Below are 8,180 nucleotides of genomic sequence, written 5' to 3' on the forward strand. Positions count from 1 at the left end.
AGTGAGTACCTTTTCTAAAGACATTCAACAGCTGGAATATTAAAGAAGAAGAATCCTTCTACATATACACTTAGAATTTGAGCTACTCAGTATGGGATTCTCTACTGTACTGAGGGGGCAGAGGAATTCTCAGGGAGGTTACCAGGGCTTACCCTAAATTTATTTCTTTTCACAACATCATAGAGAGCATGAAATAGAGGAAAGAGAACTGAATTTGGAGTTATAGGGTCTAAATTCAAATCTTAGCTTTGCTACTTACTCTGTGGATGACCTTGGGTATGTGTAACAACTCTAGACATCTGTACAACAATGGAGTCAGGCTATTAATGACCGATATAGTCCCTTCCTTCTCTAAGTCTATAATCCTACAATTTTCTCATTCTTTGACTTCCCAGATGGAGAAAAGAGGAATGTATAAGACAGAGCCAAGAAACCTTTTATGACCAGCCCCCAAAAGGGTGGAAGCTTTCTCACCTTTAATCTGGTATACAAACAAACCACAGTTAACTTCCTGAGCAATTAGTTGCTGTTGCTTTCCAAGATGGGAGAAGAGGAGGTTCCCAAGACTCAACAAAGAAGGCTCCCCCAAGTCAGCCACCAAAAGAAATCATAAAAAGCCCAGTATTTTCCCAAGCTATGCAACAGCCTCTATTCATCTCCAACAGAGTCCACCCTTCCTGTCATATTAAAACCAAATTATCCTCCCCTTAGAGTCCAATTTAAGATGAATGGCCATCATTTGGGAAGAGATATATGCAGAAGTGTTGTGAGGTTCAAATAAGATAATGGATGTAAAGCACTTTAAAAACCTTAAAACAAACCTATAAATGCCAGTTATTATTATTAATATTGTTGTTGGCTTATAATCTTCAGGCATCCAGTCTGGTAACGATTTCATTCTCTAGACTACTGAATTTCTTTTAAAATATATTTTAAAATAATATTTTAATTTCCCTGTCCCAGTTTCATGTAAAAACAATTTTTACATTCAGGTTTTTTTCTTCTACTGCATTTCTGCTAAACTCAAGCAATGTTTATGGAGTAATAAAAGGTCTACCAGTAACTGTTTATCAAGTATGGATGTGCTTTTAAATTTAATCTGCATCATTAACACTTTTAAAAGTCTAGATAATCAACAAAACCATAAATCAAGCCCTGATTTGTGGTCTGTGGTACACCAAACATTTTTAAATGGACTCTCAGTTACTTAGAGGGGGCTCCAGCACACCCAAGGATATATGCATATTTGTGTGATCTTGGAAGAGAAGGGAACATCCTGAGAGTATCTACTGGAGTTATGGACTAAAACAAATATTTTGATAACCTTTGCTTTAAATGATTTTATAAATAAACACAGGGCCATATTCACCTGCATTCCAAAGCAAATGAAATTCTCATTGACTTGGACAAATTAATGGAAGGTCTTAAAACGCATCCCTCTCCCTCCTCTTCCAAAGCCTTTTCCCATCTTCCCATGTATCTCTAACAAATTCATTAATGCCCTAGGTGTGTTTATGGGCTTGAGCAAAGCTCAAAAATCTCCTGACCCCTAGGCCCATGTTTTTTCCATCTCACACTATTAGCATAGCTCAACTAAAGTTGCATTCCTTTGAATTGCTCTAGGACACCTTTTTTCCATGGCCCAAGTTGAGCACTGCCAAATGATGCCCTTCTGCTGATCAGTCCTTTCCAACATCTGGGACTTCCAGTTCTCTAAAGCATGTGAAACTAGAACCCAATAGATTCCAGATGTTATGCAGGTACCCAAAGAAGGTCCTTCCTACTTCCCCTTTGTGTCTCTGGTTCTCTCAGTGGCTGAAAGCAGAGTGGAAGCTGGAAGAACCACTAGTTCAGGAAGACATTATTTACATGTATTTACATATATATTACATATATAACCTTTGGTACTAACGAGCTGTCCTTCCTCCCTCTCTACCTCTCTTCCTTCTTCCCTTCCTCCCTTCCTTCCTCCCTCCCTCCCTTCCTTCCTTCCTCCCTTTCTTCTTCCTTCCTTCCCTTTCTTCCTTCTTTCCTCCTCTCCTCTTCCCTCTCCTTCCCTCCCTAACTTCTTCCTTCCATTTGTCCTTCCTTCTATCTGTCCTTCCCTCCTTCCTTCTTTCTTTCCTTCCTTCTTTTCTTCCTTCCTTCTTTCCTTCCTTCCTTCCCTTCTTCCCTTTCTTCTTCCTTTCCTCCTCTCCTCTACCTTCTCCTTCCCTCCCCTCCTCTTCCCTGTCTATCATCCTATATTTGAGCAAAATTACCCCTATTGGTCAGTCACAGGAGAATAGCTTATAATTTTATAGTCCCATAAGGTCTTTGAGCCACTTTGCATACATTATCTTATTTGATCTTCACAATAATCCTAAGATATAGGTGCTGTCATTCCCTGTGTTTACAAATGAGGAAACTTAGTCTTAGAGAAGCTAAGGGACTTGTTTCATTGCAAAAAAGAAGTAGGTGAGATTTGAACCCACATCTTCCTGGAAAGATTTCTAGAATCACCTTGTCTAACCCACTGGTTTGACTGATAAAGAAACTGAGGCCAGAGAGTTTAAAGTACCTGCCTAAGGTCACACAAATAGTGGGCATCAGAAGCAGAATGTTGAACAATCGTGGCTTCTATAAAATATCTCAATGTACATGATGACTGCTGTCAGTGACCTTTCAATATACCCTTGACACCCCAGGGGTGTTGTAAGGCCTCCAAAGTAGTAGTAGTAGTAATAAAATTTATATTTATATATGGATTTCTGGCATAAAGTACTTTACATACATTATCTCATTTAATCTCAACACTCTTGGGTGCTAGGCAAATGCAAAAGGAAAAGCAGCACATTAGGGAGGGCACTGAACTGGGAAGGGGGAGAGGAGTCAAAGGACCTAGGTTTGAATTAGTGTTCTGTTCCTTGCTAGTTATTGGCAAATTGGTTTCTTTCTCTGAGTCTGTTCCCTCCTCTGTAGAATGGGTGGCCAAGGCTAGACAGTCTCCAAAATCCCTGCCAACTCTTGATCTTCTGAATGGATGAGAGAAGAAATGGAGAGAAGAGATAAAATTTGTCCCTGTGACCCAAGGTCACAGAGAGTCAGGGATGGAAGCAGGGCTTTTAATGCTAAGTCTAGTGTTCTATGTAGCACCATGTTTTTGCTAAGGCCCAACACATAGTAGACATTCCAAATCACTTTCTCTTGTTGAAGATGCATTTTATAAGATAAAAGATGAAAAGGAAGGGATTCTTTCCAAAGTCATTGCATTGGAGGACAAAGTTTAAAGAAGAATGCCAAGAGTGAGAGGGCACTGAGTCTGTGAAGGGCACCTACCTGCCAGCCCAGGTGGAGAAAGCAAGTGGCATGAGCCTTTATGCCACCTTAATAGTACAGATCAGGCGTGCTCAAAGTCACTACCCTTCCCCCACCCTGCCCCCCTTCCCCTACCTGCTGTGAGTGCAATTAGTGGTGTGTGTCGTGCTTGGAAGTAAGGTTTGGCAGGGATACTGCGACAGAAAGCCCCATGTAAAGAGGCTGCAGAGTGGAAGACAGGAAGGTAGGTGAGCATCCAACAAAGAAGGATAGAAGGTTTGGGGGTGTGTGTGTGTGGGGAGAGAGAGAGAGAGAGAGAGAGAGAGAGAGAGAGAGAGAGAGAGAGAGAGAGGAAGGGAATGGGAGAAAGAGAGAGAGAAAGTCAGAGGAAAAAACAGAGGAGGGAGGGAAGGAGAGAGACACAAACAGAGACAGAGAAACCATGATATAGAGAATCAGAAACAGTTAACAGGCAGAGACACACACAGAGAACTGGGAAGGGCTCATTGTTCTACACTTCAGGTTTCATCTCATCTGGGAATCATGTGCATTGAAAGCTGTAATTCCAGCTAAAGGGAATCATGAAACCCAAGAATCATGGCAGCTTTTCATCCTGTTCTTGAGATCACAAAGTAGGTTCAGAGAGACCAATGGAGATGGAAGAGCCTGGATTCACGATTGGACACTAGGACACTAAGGTTTGAAGACCTGAGAGGCAGCTGAATGGGTCAGTGGGTAGAGAACCAGGCCTGGAGATGGGGAGTCCTGAGTTCAAATCTGGCCTCAGCCACTTCCTAGGTATGAGACCCAGGGCAAGTCATTTAACCCCAACTGCCTATCCCCTTCCATTCTTCTGCCTTGGAAATGATATTTCGTATCAATTCTAAAATAGAAAGTAGCCTTTTTTAAAAAAATAATAATTTGAAAAAACTTAAAGGCCAAAAGCTATTAAATTTTACCTTAGATCCTCACCTGTTCTTGCAGTTCTCTATGATCTTGTTTTTGAGAGTTTGATAACAAATTAGTTGAGAGTAATCTGGTACTCAGTCATCCTGGGTTTCAAAATCAGTGTTCATATTTTTGTTGCTATCTTTTCTTCCCATTCCAAAGAGAAAATATAAGTAAGAGTTGGGTAGTTTTGCTTCTAGACCCAGCTAGGTGGCACACTGGATCGAGTGCTGGATCTAGAGTCAGCCAGGAAGATCTGAACTCAAATCCTGCCTCAAATGCTTACTAGCTAAGTGACCCTGAGCAAGTCATTTAGTTGCCATTTGCTTCAGTTTTTGCATCTGAAATGGGGAATAAAATTAACACATACTTCCCAGGATTGTTGTGAGGATCAAATAGGATTATATTTGTAAAGTACTTTGCAAACTTAATATATATATGCTAGCCATTATTATTATTTACTATGTTCTCAGAAGTCCTTTATCACTGATACCTTTGAGGAAACATCCTATCCCTTCTTTAACCTTCTTTTGGCCCCCAATCTTAGCTAAAAAGACTTTTGATTGTTTTTTGCACTCAACTTATCCTGGTTTTTATCCTCCTGACATTATTCTTATAGGATTTTCTTGTTATATCTGTTCTTGGGGCATTTAATTCAATTTAATTTAATAAGCATTTATTATTCACCTGCCAAGGACCAGAAACAAGATATAAAAACAAAATCAGAACTCTTTTCCAGAAAGGACTGTGAAATGAGAAGCTTTGACCCTTTTAAAAAGAATCTTGAGCATAAATTTGTTGGGGGGCAGTGATAAATAGGAGAATTGTCTAGGTATGTGGTTCAGTGGAAAGAACACTGTCTCTAGAGTCAGAGAACCTGGTTCCAAATGCCATCTCTGATACTAACCAGTTCTGTGGCCATAGGCAATGCACTTAACCTTTTACTTTCCTCTTTTGTAAAACAAAGGTATTGGCTTAGATCAAGGGTCGGCAACCTTTTTGGAGGTGAGACCCATAAACGCCACATTTTTTAAAATGTAATTTCGTGAGAGCCGTACAGTGCTCACAGTGCACACTCCTGTAACAGCGCCTGAAAAAAAATTGACTTCATGGCTTCTTCAGAAAGAGCCATATCTGGCCCTCAAAAGAGCTAGATATGGCTCCAGAGCCATACGTTGCCGACCCCTGGCTTAGATGGTACCTGAGATCCATTACATTTCTTTCTTTCTTCACCTTCTGTCTTAGTATCAATTCGAAGACAGAAAAGTGGCAAGGGCTAGGCAATAAGAGTTAAATGATTTGCGCAGGGTTACACAGTTAGGAAATGTCTGGGGCCATATTTGAACTGACTCCATGCCTGGTTCTCCAGCCACTTTGCTACCTAGCATCTTTGGTTCCTTCCATTTACTAAGTCTAAGATCCTTTAACTCAAACCTCATCTCCATCTCCTGATGATAGGCACAGAAAATAGTATGGCCAAGGATTCCAGAGCCTTTTTTTTATCTAGGTTAGAAGCCCCTTCTGGCAATCCACTCTCAACTTAATATAGGCCCTGTTAATTCAGCCCCTCCTCCTACCTTCTCCCACCCGCTGGATCCAACACCTGCAGCCAAGATGAGCCTCTGATGTTCTCCAACCCCAGGGTTCTCTTTCCTCCTGAAGAACACAGTTCGGCAGGACTGATTTCAATGAATACTCCTGAAGGAGAGATGCCAGATTTTACCCTTGAATGAGTAAAGTGTACCCTCATCAGCTCAATGGTCCATGAGTGTCTTGTTGCTACGACAGGTGCAGCAGCCCCTAGAGAAGGGAAAAGATGCCTGATAGGTCTTTAATTGCTTCCCAGGAGGGTGATTAATGGCAGACCCTCGACTGTGGGTGGTCATCCTTGTGTTTTAGCTCCCCTACCCTCAACCCTTCTCCCCAGCCCTGGGGGAGCTGGCAACACACCTAGGAGCTGTGCCAAGGCAGAACTGTATGGTGGAAATAAGGAATTTCTTCTATTGTCTGATACTCTAATTTGGGATTTAGTCTTCATCTGGGCAATAAGGACCAAACTGAACCAAATTCACAGATGGGGAAGATGCTCCCTTATTGTTTCAGAGCCATAGAAAGGAGCCCAGTGCAAGAGAGGAGACAATGAATCAGGGTTCTCAGTACTGTCTCCTGGGTTTGATTTCTTGTCATCTAAATGGGTGCTCAGGTTCAGGGAGTGGGGGAGACTTCATTTAGATGTAGATTTCTGACAGAGGCCAAGAACCCACAGCCATAAATAGTCATCAGGGGCTAGGAGCCAGAAACCATAAATAGCCCCCTTTTTCTCTGTGATCAAGAGGATATTATTAAGCCTTTTTTTTATGTATAGGAGAGTTTGAAGTTCAGGAAAATTTAGATTCAATGAGATTCATTTCCTTCTAGGGTAACAGGAGACTTTTTTTTAAATAAACAGGAGTTCATCGAATGTAATGGGAACATGAAGCCTCCTGCTTCTCCACTGGAGTCCTCCTTGACAGCTCCTTAATGAGAGACTTTGCAAATTCCTCACAGTTTACGAATTGACAGCCTGAAGAGTTGATATTATATCCAACAGAGGAAAAACTCAGTAACTAAGCAGAGCTCACCCCTGCCTCTCACCTGGCCAGAGGAATTACTTCCTCATCCAAAATGATCTGAGGTTAAGGAAGGGATTAGGCTGTGAATCCCAAGGGGTCTGCCTGTGGGGACTGAGAGAAGGATTGGGGGCTCTCCTTGACTGGGAAGAGCAAGAAGAGTGGTATCCTATGTTGGAAAAACACCGCTGTAGGATATAAGCTCCATGGATTTGGGTTATATCTCCTGTAACCCACTCCATCTCCAAATTGCTTATGCTAGGACTAGAGCCCCAAGAAAAACTGTTGAAAGTCTCTTCTTTATCTCTTCCTTTCCCTGTCCTCACCCTTATACATCAAAAGAGTTTTCCAGTTTCCTTTCCCTAGAACCAATGAGCCTGGAGGTCAGTTATGATAATAGTAATATTGTGACTTTTGTATCATACTAAAGATTCCCAAGTCCTTTGCTTTCAATGCTATGGGACAGACAGGACAAATGTTAATAATAATAACCTGGATTTACACAATGCTTTGAGGTTTCTAAAACACTTCACATGTGTTCTTTCATTTGACCCTCACGATAACCTTGTGAGTTTAGGAGACTGAGAAATTAAATGACTTGGCCAGGGTCAGTCACACAGCTAAGTTTCTGAGGCAAGATTTGAAATTATGGCTTCCTGAATTCAAGTCACACATCCAGGTGATGAGGTGGATTAGAATGGTGAACTGGGAGTAAGGAAGCCAGAGGTCAAATCTCTTCCCAGGATCACATATTGAATAAGTATCTAGGAAGGGATTTAAATTCAGGTCTCCCTGAAACACCCTACCACATGGCCTTTCTGTTCTTATTTTCTCCCCTGAGAAGATGAAAAGAAGTTATGATAGAGGAGTTTGTATTACTACCATTCCTTTCCACTCTTCTCTAGGATAAATAATTCTCATTCATTTCCAGGACAGCAGCTACAAGGATTTCTTAACCTCAGTTCCCAACCAGTTTCTACCTTTGACTTCGATGGCCCCAGGGAGTGTGCTTTTCCCACGCAAGCTTTCATGTTGGCTTTTCCATCTGTCTCTTCCTACATTAAAAGATCAACTTAGGGAGAGGAATAAAAACTTTTCCAAATCAGGCTCGGCAAATTCCTCAGATACCAGGGTTTTGACAGACTTCAATTCAGGTCAATTCAGTTCTATTCAATTTCATTCCATTCAATTTGATTTGATACACTTCAAGTCAATTCAGGAAATATTTGTTAATCAACTTGGTCCATGTAAGGCCCTTTTCACATTTCTGCTGGCCTTTCCTGTTCTCTGCAGAAATCAAATAGCACAGGTCAGGCAGCATTTGTG

This window comes from Gracilinanus agilis, chromosome 3, assembly GCF_016433145.1.
Source record: "Gracilinanus agilis isolate LMUSP501 chromosome 3, AgileGrace, whole genome shotgun sequence".
Taxonomy (NCBI): domain Eukaryota; kingdom Metazoa; phylum Chordata; class Mammalia; order Didelphimorphia; family Didelphidae; genus Gracilinanus; species Gracilinanus agilis.